Source organism: Atractosteus spatula, chromosome 9 (genome assembly GCF_055471065.1).
Source record: "Atractosteus spatula isolate fAtrSpa1 chromosome 9, fAtrSpa1.hap1, whole genome shotgun sequence".
Lineage (NCBI taxonomy): Eukaryota > Metazoa > Chordata > Actinopteri > Semionotiformes > Lepisosteidae > Atractosteus > Atractosteus spatula.
This window is the reverse complement of record NC_142714.1, coordinates 2,231,112-2,250,048: the sequence shown is the minus strand read 5'-3', so window position 1 is coordinate 2,250,048 and position 18,937 is coordinate 2,231,112. Positions and strand designations below refer to the sequence as shown.

The 18,937-nt window shown below is 39.3% G+C and overlaps 1 long non-coding RNA gene across 1 annotated transcript; it reads right to left on the bottom strand.

Annotated features, from left to right (window-relative positions):
- Positions 1 to 13,336: 13,336 nt before the first annotated feature.
- On the bottom strand, positions 13,337 to 18,867 carry LOC148827932 (uncharacterized). The gene is made up of 2 exons (XR_016091608.1): positions 18,806 to 18,867; positions 13,337 to 15,795 (listed from the first exon to the last, which is right to left on the bottom strand). It is a non-coding gene; the product is annotated as an uncharacterized LOC148827932 (long non-coding RNA).
- Between the last annotated feature and the right edge of the window lie 70 nt (positions 18,868 to 18,937).

Below are 18,937 nucleotides of genomic sequence, written 5' to 3'. Positions count from 1 at the left end.
TTCTTTTTCTTTTGTTTCGCCTCTCCCTCTCTCCCCCCCCGTGTTTCTCTGCACTCATTGTTATTAAGGTCAGGTCTCCTCAGCCAAATACGCTTTCTGGCGGCTCAGCTATAATTTTCTCTCGGCAGACCTCTATAGAATAGAGATTTATATGGGCCCAGAGAATAGTATATTATACACAAAGTACCTTTCAAGTGACTAAAGTCTGACTGAACCAGCTGCACTCAGCGAGTCCGTCTGTGACAGGAGGTCAGTTTCCTGGGATGGGTTTCGAAAAGGGTTTCGAATAACTATTGGATACTTATGGTGAGAGCTCATAGACCAGAAAATGAAAAGCCCAAAGCTTTCTTGATAGCGTTTAAGTTTCACGGAATACATCTGCTCCCTGGGTTATGGATACAGTAATTACCCCTTGGTGTTATATCTTCATTTCTGGGGTTAGTAATCCTGGAGGGAGTAAGAGTGGGTCTTTCAGTGGGGTTTCTGGATCATCTGCAAGCATGGGCTGAAATTCTGAACACGGAATTCGCCGTTTCTAAGTGGTCACTGCTGCGGAGGGGAAGACAAATGGAAAAATGAAAATATTTTTGTTTCCTACAGAATGTTATTTCATTCTTTATCCGTTGACTAAATGGAGTTTACAATGAAAGCTGGTGAGAGATGTCTCGGCTGACCGTGATTCGCAATCACTCCTGTAGTTATTTCCTCACTCAAAACACAAAAAACTGTACATGATCCCCTTATCTGTACCTTTGTGCTGGAAGAGGTTTCTGCTGGAAGAGGTGTCAGTGGAGCCAGCAGGGGGCGCTCACGCTGTGGTCTGTGTGGCTCCTAATGCCCCAGTATAAGAGTGCTATATACGTGTAAGCAATTATTATTATTATCTCCCTCTCGTACATATCCTTCATCCCTCCTTCAGTCCATCTCCCCCTCTGCAGCTGCCCCTGGGTCACCCCTCACTCTGCAGGGGGGTCCCAGCCTCCTCGTCCTCTGGCCAGGAGGTCAGCCCTCAGCTAAGGGTTCAGCCACATTTTACTGTGACTAAAGCACTCCATAAACCTTTCAGTGTGTTTAATAACCAGGTATTGTTATTCCAAGTAAATAGTGCATTATTATAATTCAGACAATAATACCATGACCAGGTTATCTATAAGGAGAATTTCCAATAATAGGCACACATAATGCATCCATACTATGGGCATTCTTACACATTTATAGTCTAGCTTTTCATTTTATATTTTCTTTTTGGCCTTTGTAAAAACAGACAACAGGAAGATAAAATAACTGATCATAACAAACTTGCGTTCTCCTTGCTTTGCAGTCTTTTCAGATTGATATTGACTGCTTTATGCTAATGTAGTCACCTACTGCCACAGGTCCTTTTACTTACTCTCATAATCCACAATGATTGGATATTGACTGCTGCTGGTAATTCTATAAAGCTCAGAATCGTCTGCAACATTTCCCACATGATAACATTTCTTATCAAACTACTAGAATTGTTCTGGCAAACTTTCAAGAAAGTTAAGATAAAGTCACTAACTCCCTGTTATAAATCCTGGATCACTCACTTTGAAAAGTATTGGATTAGATGAGACAATAGTTTGTTAAACTCAATATTTCTTATTTTGTTTCTGAGAAAGTTAAGGAGTTTTTTTTAAGTTTAGATGAGAGAGCAATCTGTCTTCCAAAAACAGTGTGCTTTGTCCATCTCCTACGAGTCACTTCAAAACTCCATATATTACTCTGACTACTGAAATAATGCAGAACATCATTTTGTTTTTTTTAATAAGTAAAAAATTAAGAAGCAGATGTGTAAACCCATGCAACAATCTTACATAGAAATCCATATTCTATATTAGTACGGTATTAGTCAGGGGCTTGCATTATTATCAATAATAATAATAATAATAATAATAATAATCTTTCTAAAGCCAGGGACACTGTACATGAAAATGAAAAAATACGATACACCAGATAAAATCAGATATAGGCCCTAGTAAAACGATGAGTTTTATACTCTTACAAGTTTAGACTTAAAAAGAGTCAAAGAGTCAGAGGAAGATCATAACAAAGGAGCAGAGACAGGAAAGTCTGAGATCTGGTCCTGGGTACAGTCAGCAGAGGACCGGCCTCAACTGACCGGAGCCAACGGAAAGGAGTGTAAACACAGAGGAGTTCAGAGATGTATGATGGAGCCAGATTTGTTTTAACCCATAGTTTTTTTCCCAGACGGATCAGTTTCAGCTAAGAGCTTCTTGGGAAAAAGCTGGCACCTGGAGAGGAACCGAGTTCCGTCTGCTTGTTCATCTGTTCTTCCATCACAGCTTGCTCCACAGAAACAGACTCCACTTTCTCCCGTTTCTCAGCTTCTCCTTGACCTCTGTGATGGTGTGCAGTCAGGAGAAAACCTGTTATCCCCAGCCGAAAGAAGCTCTGTTTTTCCTTCCCAAGTGAGAACTTCAACCATGTTGTCAAGGTGCAGTCTGAGCAATCTGTGACAAACTGAAACCTTGCAGCAGGTCGTCTGTTAATAATTCGAGAAGCTTTTTCCACATATTCACGTTCACAAACACAGGAGATGGATCAGTAAGGCTGCGTTTTCGCTGCCGATAATGCATCCCACTGATATTCTACAACATGTAAGTTTGTAGTTCATACAAATGGAACAACTAATACATTTAAAGGATATGAGCCACACATGGATAATGAAATTAGCTTTAGATTTCGTGCCTGGGGTCCATCCAGAGCTTGTAGATGTCAGGATGATAACAGTTTAAAAGAAACACAAGAACGGCGAACAAAGCAATTTTAAGGTCACTGTGGAGAATCTGACCTGAAATATTATACTTGTGTGATGCTCTTTCACATATATAGTACTGCTGTTCTCCTTGAACTAGAGCAATTCAGGAAGCCAGATAAAAGCTGCTGTCATTAAAGACACCAAATTTCATTAATAAATTCCACAGGATACGATTAAATTGTTTGTAGGATTGCTCTTAAGAAAATCAATTTTTTGAACTTATAGTCCTGCTTACCACTAAGTTAAAGGGGAATACTGTTTCCTTCTTGACATCATCTTCAGACTCTGGGACATAGATTGTTTATTTCAGTCGTTTTTTTTGCAATAAGGCAAACTGGGTTGACTAAGGAATTTTTAATAATTCAAAACACAGGCACGGTTAATCAATTTTCTTTACTCAATTAAAAAAAAACTTAATACATATGTATTGATTATTTTGTATTGACTCGACAGTCATTTGGCACAGTGTTTCAGCATTTCAGTAGTTTTGGATACAGATTAGGTTCTGAAATTGTTTATAAAAGATCTACATGGGTGCAAGCATTAATGAATTAACTGAAGACATACTGACTGCTTGCTTGTTTATTAGATGTCTTGACAATTGTCTGAGGCTTCAGTTTGCTGATTTAGTGATAGTGTGACTAAGGCAAGAGTGTTGCAGAATAATCCACTTTTACTGAACCATAAAACATCCACACATCTGAGAGACGTAGTTCAGGCGTTTGAAGAGTGATGGAATTAAACTTTTCAACTATCATAAGATTGTGTCGCAGAACTGTGCAGAGGTGTGTTGTTAATAGTGAAATACACGAGGCACAATGAAATCACGGCCTGTTTTTCTTGCTAAATTGCTTGGGACCACAGCGAAGGCCTGCATAACACCATTCTATTGCAATAAAAAATAGTAACAACAAAATGAGTTATGACACTCTGGGTACTTTTACATTTGCACTGTAAATCATCTGAACACATTTTCCTTTGGCTGGAGGTAGGAGACTAGAGTTCAGCTTCATAGGTGCAGAAGTATCAAGAAGGGATAATTGAGTTGGCCATTTCTGTTTGAATCTTTGTGACTAAAGCATCGCTAAAACTATAATTTGATTAATTGGAGTGCATTAAACAACATGATACATTAAGCCTACTTCTGACTATATTTTTGGAATGAAATATTTATCGGTCATCGTCAATGAAACACGCTTGTTTAAACAATTTCATTTGGAGATCACAGAAAAAACATATTTTCCGTAGCAAGCCATTTTAAAACTGTATCCAACAGGTATGTTAGCCTCTTTCAAGAACCATAAACATTTTCTGAGTTAGGCCTGACCATGGTTCTGCTTTAGACTCATGAAATGGAGTAAAATGGTTTGGAACCTCTACGTCACTCACAGGCAAAACAGCGTTTACAACTCCACAGCACCTTAGCAATTAATTAGTGCTGCAATATTATGTACATTTGTTCGATATATGGGCTTCATTTAGGAGCTGATTTTACTTACAGTAACTCTTTAGAAGAGACTTTCAATACAGAAAAACACACACAAACTCAAAGAACAGAAGACACCAGATTTTTTAGTGTGTAATGTTGAAAGCTGAAGAATGTTATTTTGCACATCTGTATTGTATTAGTGTGGTGTAAGTAACAGTTATTATATAGCGTGTTCTATAGCATCCTATATTATAGGATTTTACATAGCATCTTTCACATCTGCAGAAAAAAACTGCCACTCCTGCAGTCCCATTTACAGTGATTTTACTGCAGGTTTGATGCTCTTTATAATCTGTATTCAATTGCATTTACACAACATGCAAAGAAGGATGAAGTAAAGAATTTGGTATAAATATAAGCACTGAATTACTGCAAACAAAGAAGATTTTGGTTAAACAGTGACTTGCTAGTTTATAGCTGCATAACAATGAATGACGGAATTCTTTCAGATATCATCTAGTGGGCTTTTGTAGTAAATAAGTAAATTAACGCAGTTTTTGACTGAAATGATAATTCTTCAAATTTAGGGAAATGTACTGCCCATGTGGATTTTCTTCCCACAGCCCAAAGACATGCTGCCTGGACTAATTGGCACCTTTAAATATTCCTGTGTGTGGGTGCCCTGCAATGGAGTGGCATCCCGCATCCTGCTTTGCACATACTGACTGCTTGATTGGGCTCTGAGACACCACGACCCTGTGCTGGACTATAAGCAGGTGGATGTTTGCGTTTGTCTGCAGATTTCTGTCAATATGATTGATACTGTTACATATGAAAACCAAGTGTACCTTGCTAAGGGGGCAACCCATTTGAATGGCTGTGATAATAAACTGTATTAAGTACGCACTGCAATGCCATGAGAATCTTTGAAGACGATGGGTTATAGAAGAGACTGAATGCACTGACAGACGTCACCACAGTCTAATTGAAGTTCCTTGAGCTGAAGACTGTAAGTACCGAAATGTGGGGTACATACTATGTTGTGGTTTCTGGGCATAATTAAGATGCATTCATGGACTTCAAGAAGATGGTCTATTTTGTTATGTTATTCTGTTTTATAGAGAGTTGACTTACTAGGTTCTGTACTTCCTTACCTACAGATCATGGAACCGTTAGACACTTGTCAATTTCTAATTTGTAAAAGCAAGTGTGCACAATTTTGGGAGCTTAACTACTAGAAATAGCTACATGCAAAGTTAAAAAATAATAAAAAAGAGAAATTTCTGCTTTGCATTTTATTTGTTCACTTTACAGACTTCCACATGGGCCATTCCTTCCTAATATACCTTTAGAATTTTTTTTAATATCTAATTTATAGATTAGAAATTCCAACTACATATGCACCTTGTACATGCTATTTAATTTGTTGAGCTAAGAATATGGGTGCTAATGTTTCACCCACTCTTGTAAGATTATTTATAGACCATTCTAGGATGAATTGTGAAATTAAAACCACACAGATGTTCTGAACCTTTCCTACCAGATGCATACAGTTAATATTTACTGTAATGCACAGAGATGGAGAGATATTTATTTTGCACTTCCGAGACATAATATGATGATTATGGGGTTACAATTCAAGATAAATGTCTTTAAAAGAATTCAATTACCAGGCTACATGTTTATCGCTGCTCTGAAAATTGTTGCTAAAGTTTAACAAAACAGATGATGGGACACAAATGCATTCTTATTAATTCTTAATTCAATACACATGAATTAATCAAGGGTAATTACTGTTAGAAATAATTAATTACAGTCTACTTACGAGAAATAAGGAACTTTCCTGTGCAGTAAAACTATTAAAACCAGTCAATGCTTACTGTGTCATGTGATTTGAAAGCAACATAGGAATTTTAGCATCTTTTATTTGCTCTTTTAAGCCGAGTCTAAAAGCAGCCACTGAGCTCTGAATGGTAAACAGCATTAACAGGCTGAGGCAGTGGTAGTGTCTGAATGTTACATTTTTATATACAGTACCGGCATGTTGTCAGTAGTTCAGGAAGTCATTTTAAGACGAAGTGGTTAAAAAAGGGCTTAGCAACACCCCCATGGGACAGACTGAGGCCGTAATTCAGCTGTTCTGTCCAGCAGCTGGTAACCCAGCCTCACTGCTGCACAGAACTACTGTCAAGGCTGCCCGAACGGAGAATATGTACAGGAGCAATAAACCCAGCATGGAGAATGAAAAGGAAGCAGAAAAGGAATTGTGAAACATTAAGCATACTAGAAATAGCTACAAGATCAAGACCTGGAAGAAAGGGAAAGAACTTGACTGAGTGGTGGCTACTGTGCTGGATTCTACTACCTGCAAGTCAGGTGACCAGACATAAGCCTGTCTGACTTTTTTCAGTTACATCAAGTCGGTTTTTAAAGCCTGCCTGTGCTTACTTATTTACAAACGCCTGATGGAATGTTGGTTTTGACTTGTTTTCTGTCAGAACTGAGAACTGACAAATTCATTAATATACAGAAATCTGTTAGATCTGTTGCTTTCTAAAGGTGTCAGTCCTCGCATTGTGTCTCCACAGAAATGTCTTAAATAAAAAAAGGAGTAGAAGGAGACTCCACAGCTGGAACATATTTTTTCTTTTGTACATTTCCACGTGAAATCAAACATGTTCTTTGACATACATATGTAAAGTTAGTTTTAGCAAGCTATAGAAAAGCTTTTGCTGTACAAAAGCCAAAAACTGAGGAAAATAAGTGTATGTACAGATTAGGGAGCGAAAGCAGCTGTTGTTATGGTGATAATTTGTAAGAGAGGCTGTTGGTTCCTGGGGAGTTGATTGCGGCCTATTATGTTATTTGCTTTGACATTATTATTTTAATCTGTCCACTTCTGTTACCATGGAATCTGTGGTAAAAGATGCTTTTCGGGTCCTAGCTGAGTTGTTACAGGCATTTGTTCACGTGGCATCCATTCCCTTTAGTACAGCCACTCATTAAGCCTGAGAATGAGTCCGAGTTAAGGTCTGCATTACTTAATCTGGACTATAGCTGATGATGTTAAATTTAATCTGCGTTTACTTCTAACGTTAACCTTAAACATTTTGAAGAAAATCCGAATGAGAATTATTACCTAAGTTATAACAATAAGATACAAACCTGCTTAGATGAAATTAAGAATGTTTAGTAAAGAACACAGTTAACGGAACAGCAGATCCAGAACAAAGACTCAATCGTATTGAAACAAGCTGTACTAATTCAAAAGGACTTTGATACATTAGTCATGTTTTTCTGTTTAAGGAGCTCTTCAGTCTGATTCCCCGAATTGTTGCATTCATTTACCCTAAATAAACAGATTTCTGAATGCATAGCTGATATCACCAACATTCATCAATAATGCCTTTAGGTGGGGGGTCAATATCGAACTTCCATTTCACAAAGGTGAGGGGTCCTAATCAAATGACAAATTAATGGCTTTCATTCTGCGTCACTAGATCACCTGTTTCCAAACCAGGAAAGTGTGCCTGGGATGCTTCTCAAGACAGTGGTAGTTATTGGAGTGAAACTGTAGCAGTCTCCGAAGTGAACACCGTGGGTGTCCATGTAACGTAATCTCCTTGTGTGCATGGCTACAGGAGAGCTCTGGCACGTATCCGCACTGCTCACAGCTGTTTGGCAGTATGTAATTTTTCTGTTTCAATCATACGTGCTCCCATAGCAACTCTACCTGCCATGTCTCAGGCGCACATTGTGAAATTTTTCTAGGGCCTTCTATAATTGCCTCTAGGTTACAGAAAAAAATGAAAAGCATCTGTTGTATCAAACCTTCTGGACATAGATTCATTTCTACTGTATTCTACTGAAGAACCTCTCTTTGGTTTGACATCTAACATATACTGTACAGTATCTGATAAATCCAGGGCTGGTTCTGTATGGTCTAATTCAATCCCGTACAATTAGGACTTCTATTTAACAATTTCCTAAAACCTAATCTTAAATGTTGTGGCTGCTGTGCCTGATTATATGTTCCTAATGAAGGGAAATGTGTCTTCACAGCTCCAGCAGCACTGAAGCAGACTCTGGGCAGTAAATCGCTGCCACAGGAAGTGGCAAATCCCCAAAGTGTGAACAGAATTGAAAATGGAGCTTGTTTCTGGCATAGCGGGATTTTTTTTTTTAAAATGTAAGACGCATTACGGTTCATTTACCCAGTTCAGCAGAGCTGATACCTGTGCATCTCGGATCTGTTCAGGCCTGCCAAGCAGAAATCACCACATGTGTGACTGTATGTGAATGACTTCCACACCTCGACCTGTTATCACTGTTGTGGAGTATAACACAGGCTGTCTGCTGTCTGCTATGAGCCTTCTAATTGCACACACCACCCCCTCCCCGAACTAACCTCACACAATTTGACTAAAAATAACACATTTCCAGTGTCGCAGGATTGTACTGTATTAACATGAAAGGGCACTTCTTTGTGCAACAATGTCCTTGACTGTTTAAAATCCTGTAGGAAAGGGACAATATCCTAATGCATCTGTAACAGTGTTTAACGACATGTATGAATCACAACCAGAAAAAGTCCCCAAAAATCACTACTGTCGATTACTCTCATCTTATACAATACTGAAATGTACTTATTTTTATTATTTTCACATTTCTGCTTGGCAGGAATAGTTTGATATGTCTAATGTTTCACACTATCAAAAATAAAGCTAATTTGTCACCAAATATTATATACTTTATGTAATGACATATACATGAAATCTACTTAACAACATTTGTTTTCAAAGCCAGAGGTTTCTTCAGGTTCTGTCATTTTTCCGGTCCAATAGCACCACCTGTAGGATCCATCCATTTTCTAACCACGTCCTCCAGCTCAGGCCATGGGGCAGCAGGAGCCTATCCTGGCAAGCTACACGAGAAACACAAAGGGATTCTGTTGAGGTTACTGTGCAATTATTCACTCTGCGGGCGATGAGTCCTTTCAGCTCACTGAAACTGTGTTCTCTGTGACATTGCTGACATCCGTCTCTTCCCATACATCTGTGAGGTGCTGTGTGTATGTTCACGTGTGATATTGGCAATTGTGATCTTCATTTAAAAACCCAGAATGAGATCAAAATGGTTTTGATAAAGCTGTAATCAAACAGCAATATGGTAGCATTCATTCTCCCTTTTCCCTTCGTTGTAATTAATCCAAAACTGCTTTGCATTTGTTTGCATGTGATGGTGATCATTATTATTACTTTGCCTTAAATTACAGTCTACCTCATCCGTTTGTTACTCTTGTGGTTCATTGCTTTATCTCCCAAAGTCACACTTGAGCGGAGGAACAGGAGAAATTCCACACTTTTAAACAAACAGGAAAATGAAGGACCTGCCAAGAAACCTGGAAATGATGTAAAGAGTAAGTGTAGCATTCTTGTGCTTTAAAGCTCCGACTATTGTTTTCATCCAGCATGCATTCCAGTGACTTGTTACATCACAGCAAAATGCTCCTCTAGGGAGGCCTATAGGAATCGTCAGGAGTGCTGCGTTCCTCCAGGGAGACCTACAGGAATCGTCAGGAGTGCTGTGCTCCTCCGGGGAGACCTACAGGAATTGCAGGAGTGCTGTGCTCCTCCAGGGAGACCTACAGGAATTGCAGGAGTGCTGTGCTCCTCTAGGGAGACCACCTATGGGGGATGGATTCCAATATATGTGGTCAACATGGTCATTCATTTGGAATTCAGGAGGATGCATAAATTAGGAACTTCAGCAATTCAATTTAAATGATTTACTTGTGTAAGCTGACTATATTGTACACCGAAGAGAAGTCAGATTTTTTGGGCTCTGCAGATAAAAAAACACAAAACAATATTCAAAAATAAACATATATAAAAGAGAGGTAATAGTCATTAGTGAGAGGTCACATAAAAGTGTTACTCTAATTTTATTAAACATTGAAAAATGTAAGTGGAATGTTAGGCTATGTGGAGATATGAGTAGAATAAGAAGTTGCCCACAACAAAAGTAAAAGTAGTAATTATAATAAGAAAAAGCTGAAGAGTTCAGTTTTTCACAGGGGAATATATAGCATATACAAGACAGAACACGACATGTTGTTCCAATCACCTGTTTAATCATGATTCAGGGTGCAGTTTGTCCTGTTTTGTGGGTGTGTGCTATTTCCTCAGGTGCCAAGGGAGTGGCTGATTCCTAACCCAATCCATTCCCTCAGATCGCACGTCTTTGACACACCTGTGGTACCAGTATTTCACAGAACAATACGGTGACAGTTAAACCTGACCTCAAGTGAAAAAAAGTACATATGAACATTTGAGTACATCACTGTATTGCAAAATGAGTCGGAGATGTCTGTGCTGAGTCACAAATACTGACATGGCTTAATACAACAGTTTAGTATCACTAAAGCCAGACGATTACAAATCATATTTTTATAATACCAGAATATCATAAAAGGTAGGGCAAGATACCAAATGAGCTATAAAAAAAGAAAGATTGCAGCTAAACTGATAATCGGGTACCTGCAGAGGATAAGCAAGCTTGCTTCTGGGAACTGTTCATTTGTCTGCAAAAAATGCATGAATTCTTTCAATTAATTTAATGTTTTGCTCTGCGTGCAGCCTAATGCCGAATGGTGCATCTTGAAAATAACCAGCTCCTCAAACAAATGGAGCCCTGTGCCAAGACAGACATGAATGCAGGAAGAAGCAGCTTTAGTTCCCTTTCCTATGCCTGCTCCTCCTGACCTGCTTTATTCCCATCAGCTCCGCGCTCTTATCACTGCCTGCCAGATGTGAGTCTGGCAAGGAGCTCAGTAATTAGGTACTGAGATCTCAAACTCTGATCACTTTTGTGCCTTATCTGGGGTGACACCAATCTCCTTGAGTGACATTCTGCCCAAACAATTATATAAGCTAGCCACATTCTCAGCGGAAAGTCAATGCAGTCCAAAAAAAAGAAAAAAAGATTCAGAATGGATGAATGCCGAGGGCAACCTTTCTTTCTGTCTTGTTTTTATGCAATTAAAAAGATGATAGTTGCTTAACGACAGCGATAAAAGAAAAGGTTTTATTTGATTTTTATTCCCACCAAATCCTCTGAAATGCTACTGAAATCAAAGTCAACTAAGAGCAGATTGGAGCGATAGCCTTTGGACCAAGGAACACGAGAGACCTGCAGAGAGTCAGGGGGCTTTCTGTCTGCCCTTTGTCCGTTGCATTGGCGTTTGCTCAGATGGAATACACACCTTCACCAAAAGCTGCTCTGGTTCTTACATCTTACAAAGCCAAGTCAACACATGATTTGAATATTTAAAAAACAGACAAAATTTGGAATTAAGGAAGAATAATTTACTTCTGTTACCGACACAATTTCATTTTGAAATTCTCCTCCATTCTATTACATTATTTTTTTATATGTGCTGTATATCCTTTTATTGTTCCTTTATAAACTGGGTTAAATTACCTCACGGTTGTGGAGTTTCAAGGGAAAGAGTGCAAACAGCATGCCGATCTCGAGAAGCAGAAAGACAACCACACGTTGACGTCCTGACACCCCAAGAACAAACTCTATGGGAAAGAGCTTATAAAGCAGCCTCTCTAAGAGAAAGTGGAAAAACATGTGAGGCTTCCACAGGAACTGTCAGGCATTGTCTTAGTGTTGTAGGATACAATGTCAGTGAAGAGGGGGATTAACCAAACTCTGCCCACGCAATTTCACTCTTCTCACTAAAGCATCCCCACCCTCTTGTGTTTTGGAATGCTGTCAGCTTTCCTGAAGCACGTGGTTTGTAACGGTCACTGTCAGTTCATGGGTGCAGTACTGCCTTGCGCAAGCAGCTTTGCTGATCCATCACCTACGCAAAAGACAATGCAGTAGCCTGGTTTCATGATTTGGGGTGCATTTTGGATGCAGTAGTAAGTGCTTTCTCTGAAAGAACCTCAGCATCTGCCCACAATTCTTTTATGGATGTTTTCTGTAGTGAATTTACCATACTAGATACTTTAGACCTTTACTGTTGTTTCCTATACTTTTAACATGCATTCACTATAACATGCATACGCTAAGGAAAACGCAAAAATGGATCCAAACCCAGCCTATTGTGCTTTATTTATGCTTTATCAAATGCTAGAGAAGGGACACAGGAAATCTGTCTGACAGCAATAACACTACCTTCACGTAGGAGTTACTGTATTTGAGGCACCAGCTTAGGACCATGGACCAAAGCATGAACTGAATCACGCACACTGACTGGTCAGACTGACATCTCCGAAGCTTGCAAAGCTGTGCTCTCAGGCCGAGAAAAGCTGTTTGGGCTGGTGCGTGTAATGCACACTGTGTGATGTGCTGAACGTTCAGCAACACCCTGTGGCTACCGATGACTATTTCCAAGTGGACACATCTGAAGCAGGGAAGCCAGAAGAAACACTCACGGGCTCCCTGCAAAGCTCTGAACATCAGAGGCTCACAATTTCAGGGAAACAGCTCCAAAAATGCTCCTGGAAAATGCATTTCTTCACCCAGGGCTTTTTAAAATGTCACTGTGGATTGTTTTTACAGCAAAATCCCTATTTTAACATTTTCAGGAATACATATTTTTTCTGTTAGATTAGTATTCTTACCAAATTTGGTCTTGTGCACAAAAAAAAATGTGTGTGGTCTACAGTACAGCGAGCCAGCTGTTCACTCTAAGGCACTTTGATTAGGCAGTTTTGTTCTAGGTGACAATATAAACTGACAGATTTTACCACTTAATTCTCACATTTCTAATAAGGTTTTCAGGAAAGCTCCAGTTGTAAGCTCCAGAGCAGTATGCACTCGGGTGTGAATTATTAAGTACAGCAACTAGCACTCATTATTTTTTGCTATGGCTAACAGGTCATTTCTAGCGGGATGTTTACATACAGATGCCAGCATCCCAGAAGGCACCCCCATATGAAATTGCTCATGCGCCCGACTGGAGGCTCAATGTCATGTCTTGAGCAAGATACACTTCCATTCAAACGCATAAAGGAACGATGGTGTTACCTATAGATGGATTTAAAAAAAATATATATTTGTTTTTCTAAATTTCTTTTGGTTTTCTCTTTCAACTCAGGCCAGTTTCAGTTGAACAGCGGATAGTGATAGTGTGAAATTCTCCCACCTGCTTTCTGATTAATGCATTGCAGAACCCCCCCCGAAGCCCTCCTTGTAAAGCCAATTATCTTCACTGGGGTAACTGCTGTAGGAGACACACTGGAAATGTGCCAGGCTCCACAATATTTTGAAATCTCCCAACACTCCCTGTAGTTTGTCAGGTGAAAAATCAAGAAAAAAATAGTGTGAGAGCTTCTCAAAGCCTTTCAAATATATTAGTGTCTTGAAAACAGCCTCAGACAACTTGCTAATCCAGTTCTGGCAAAATATTTAGCTAGACTCTTTTCAGTGAACCTCTTAATATTTTCCTTGCCATCGAGTAGTAAAAACATTTAGAAAAAAATACAGACGATAGTTTGAACACAGTCACAAGCTTATCTTAGCTCCACAGGAAAATAAGGTTTTAGAGGGCCAGGCATCCCATCTGCCAGCTGACATTAACATTGACTGTACTCAGCAAACGGAAGGGATGAATTTGAACTGAATGTGCATTGTGTGCACACATTTGTATTTCATTCTCATCGTATTGTATATCATGTGAGCGAAACTGAAAAGGTAAGAACATGGAGTAAACCCTTTGTGTACTCTGGAACCGTGTGAAAGTCAGCACAGCAGCTCCATGGCACTGGCTCCTGAAGATAAACGGTGTTAGAGGGACACCATCTGGCAAACTGCATGCACTTCCACAGAGGTGTTTTAGGACTTTCATGCAGCAGAAAAACTAAGAAACAGCAATTAAGGATATTTACATGATGGGTCCTGGTTTTTTTTGCCTATCTGCCAAACGGTGATAAAATATCACTTAATATTTGATCCTCTCTTCAAGCACTGACACTTGGTGGAATATCTTACTGTATATGTTAGTCCTCTTTTGTTAATCTTAAAAGGTAAACATCGGGTATTGTATTTGATACAATGCTGTATAAGCAGTTTTAGTCATGACAGAAGAAAACTGTTTAAGACCTAAATCCTTCAAATCATAGATATGAAATCAATTCACTTTGATACTCGCGCATTCCTATCTCCTGTTTTGTGAAATGCAATTTTATTTCTTCATTACTTTTTAAATACTTGTCAATAGTAGAGATTTATATTAGTTAGATCAACTTGCACACAGAATATGTTGCTCTACAGTGACATTTGTTAGAGGTTATTCAAAACTGCTTTACATTTATGCAAAATTCACTACGTTGTAAACTTCAGATTGGTTAGGTTAGAGCAGAGTCCACAGAGCTGCTGGATAATGGTTTTACAACAGCTTATGAAAAGCAGCCTTGAAACATCTATCCATTTTCTAACTGCTTTATTCAATTCAGGGTCAGGGGGTGAGCAAAGGGCATAAGGCAGAGTACAACCTGGACAGGATGCCAGTCCATTGCAGGGCAGATACACACACACTTACACCAGGGCCAATTTCCCCAGAAACCAAGTAACCTACCAGCACATCTTTGGAGTGTAGGAAGAAACCTTAACCTTTCTTAAAAATCAAAATCAGAGTGTAGGAAGAAACCAGAGCACATGGTTTCTTACAAACTCCACACAGACGGCACCCCAGGTCCAGACCTGAGCCCAGGGGCTCAGAGCTGCAAGGCAGCAGTGCTTACTGCCATGCCACTCAGCCTCGACACAGGTACAATTAATTCTAAATTCTAAAACATGATTCAAATTGTTTTTATTGAATTGTAGAAAAAAAAAGTTGCCATGAGCTGAGTGATATTCTACATTGTGGCTCCTTCTGCACATACAGTATGAAAGCTTAATTCTACTTATACACTACAGGATGAGATATATATCAGTGTCTTGCACTTCAGATCATGTGTGCATCTAAGAAAATGAACCGGCATTGTAAAAGTGATTTTGCTGCGGTGTGGAAAATCAGACAAGGCTTTTCAAAAGTGACTTCTGCATCATGCTTATTTTTGTCCTAAATAATATACAGTTATCTATTATCTAAGTAGTTCATCTACAGCAGGACTGGGTCAAAACATAAATCAAATTACATGGAAACATTTTAAAGTAAAACGGTGACATAATTCCTGTTGCTGTTAACCCTCATACAATGAAAGAAGAGAAGCGTAATTCAATGATTGAATACAGATTTTTCCTAGCCTAGACACTTGCGATTAAGAAATAAAGGCACAGAATAATGAATTCATCTTTGCTCTTTTCAGTAATACATTCGTAACAACAGTATTTTGTTAAACTTTTTTCAGTATTTGATAGCCATTTTGTAGGTTTCTTATGAAAAACTTTAATAAACATATCTTAATGTTATTATGCAACTATCCATATACAGAACATATCATTAAGTTCAATATTGTCTGTGACTTCTTTATTCCCAGTTGCTGCTGAGGCTCCACAGGACACCTGCTCAGTTCAGGACCAGCTCAGTTCTGTCAGTTTGGATCTGTTGAGGTGAAGTTACTGATGTTACTGTTGCTGGGTAAAAATGCTAACCAAGAGTGTTTGGTAACACAGCTGTTCCTTAAGGTATTCATCATTAACTTACTGATTTTCACCCCCAGATTTATTGCTTTCTGTAGGTAGGGGGACTTCTCTTGCGATGCCCCAGAGCTCTGGGATCTGGTCCGCAGGGATAACAGAGAGTCACCCACCCTGAGGGCATTTAAATCTAGACTCGAAACCTCTCTGTTCAGAAAGGCCTTCTACTCATTTAGTGTCTGTGTCTGCTCCATTTTCTATCTTCTGCTGCTCTTCTAAGTGCTTGCCTCTCGTATTTGTGCTCATTCTGTAATTTGCTATACTTATAACTGTTTTTTACAGACTGTAAAACACTTTGAGATGCTACTTTTAAAGGTGCTGTATAAAATTATTATTAATATTATTTTTAGTTGTGCCCTGTGCTTCCAGAAAGTACATGTTTGCCACAACCCTTTCCAGGAATTAGTGGTTTGCTGATAACAGGCGGGTGGATGGGTTGACAGGTTTTATTTTAGATATCACCATAAAAACATATTGAAAACACATATTTCTCTCTACAGCAAAATGTATTTAACATTAAAACAGAAATTAAACTACAGACTCAACTCTGATTATCACAGCAGTCTCATCTTATTCAAACAGCTGAAGTCAGCAAAAGCAGTCATTTTCAATTTGGAAAAAGAAATGTTATTTCCGTTCTTCTATGTTAATATGTGTTCAAATTAAATTACCTAGAAATGCACTTTTGATTTACATTGCAATCCTCTTACGTTTTTTATAAAGGCTTATTAAATGCCACTGTAAGACATTGTAGTGTGCAGACTCCACATCTACACAATACCTTTATGCATATGGACCGAAAGGATTATGCAGAGATTAGGTTGCCTGAATAACTTCACACAAAGTGACTGCACCAAAGTAACACTGTGTTCAAGGAAGCAGCCTTACATGAAGGGACACATGGTGGACACACATCAAAACAAACCTATTAGCCTCTGCACTGGACACTCCAGCTATGCACAGTAAGGTGGCATTAACTATAGAAGTGGCTTCTTACTGAATGGGGAACAATTCTTTTTTATTTATAAAATATTCTATATAGCATGATAAAAATGTTTTGAAAAGAACATTGAATAAAATTAGCATTTTATGTTAATTGTTTTTACTTTGTTTTGCAGATGTGCTTATCCAAGGTGACATATAATACATAAAGTAAAAATACAATGAATAATTCAAATACAGGAGAGAAAATGAACACTGTGGAGAACAGAGAGGCAGAACAGGGGAGTACAATACCTGTGTGGGGAAAAGCGAGGCAGCAAGGAATCTTTGATTAGAGTTAAGAAGGAACATCACTATGCAGAGTACAGTATCAGCTGGTGGAAAAGTACTCATGTCCTGATTCAGGACCATTTTTAAATCTACATAAAATTCTAACAGGAACACTGTCAAGTCATTCTACAATTTTTTTTAAAAAAGGTAGGATTTAAACCAGTTACACTGCATTACATACACAACTTGCGCTCTTACTGTTCAACCCTAGCGGTAGTGAAAGAAAAAGCATCCCGAGTTCTGGAATATGGGCTCAGGCAGTTTTGAGGTTGCTGGGTTTGAGTCGCTGGGTTTGCCCCTTGAACAGCCTGGTTCAGACTCGAGTGTCCGGATAGCTGCTGACAAGTCCAAAGTCTGGATGGAGGATTTCTCAAAGCAAGATGTATTGTTTCATCCAATTTCAACACAAAACACGTTAGGTCTGAGGAATACTGGGTAATCAGATCTCCAGCTTGACTATATACACCCGAACCTTAAAATGCCTTCAGTGTGGTCAAGGTCCATGTGCTGACATCCCATAGATCTACAGTATACAGCTTTCTGCACTGATAACGCGGCGCTTATAGAATTGACACTTTACATGCTTAGCGTTCACGCTGGCAGTGTCAGTAGAAAGACAGGGCCATCTTGGAAGCACTTCAGTGTCCATCATGGGCTCAGGTTTTACACTACCTCCTTATGTTCTGCTTATTTATCCTTTATGTTTGCTTATTTAACCAGATGATTCAAGTCTAAGCAAGTATTAGCTGTTCAGTACGGAGCCCGGGAGGGGCCATCGGTTGGAAAAAAAAGTTACATCGAGGGAACGGTTTACAATTCGTGCGCACGACATAACTGAACTGTTCCCTTGTTTTCTTTAATTCGTGCGCACGAAATAACGTTTTCCACCTGTCCCTCGCAAGGACAGGTGTGGCACTAGCAGTGAAAGAGAGGTGCAGTCCTAACTAGTAGTTCAAGAGTACAGTAGCTATAATGCCCTAATAACTCATCCCCAAACCAAAATAAAACTGAATCAGTTCATCTTTATCCATTAAACTAATCTACAGCAGTGTCAGACGGTTAGGCTTTATTGTACCGATATAAAAGACGCGGTAACGTGTTAAGTAATGTTTGATAGCGTTATCGTGAGGAGCCGGGGATAATGCTGGCGTTTTAGAAACTTTCTATGTGCGTGCGACTACCGTGACACAAAGAAAACGGAGGAAAGAGTTAGACAACATTATTTCGTGCGCACGAATTAAAGAAAACGAGGGAACGACTTAGTTATTTCGTGCGCACGAATTGTAAATCGTTCCCTCGCTATAACTTTTTTTTTCCTACCAATGGCCCATCCCGGGCTCCGTAGTGCAGTAATACTAGTCTTCGGTATTACAGAGCACACCTGTTGCGGTGATCCAGGCACAGGACAAAGAGCTGTTCTTGACTTAACCTTCTCTCTAGTCTGTGAGCATTTTATTTGCAGCGTAAGAGCGCATAATGACCCCTTGATAAACAATTGTAGTATTTCATTACCCGAAAAAATCTTGCCCTCCTATTTAGCAATAAAAAGACGCTCAAATACCGTTCAACCCTACAACGAGCCATCCGATTAAAGCAGCCGAGAATAAAGACAGCAGTGCAACAGCCTGTGAGCGGATATTTACCTACAGGCGGAACACGTGAGCCAGATCCTTCCTCCCGAACATCACGTTTGCCGGCCCTACGCCCACAGCGGGGTTATTACAGGTCAATTCCAATGACGTCACAAGGGACCGCTCCCTGGTTCAGCCCGCACC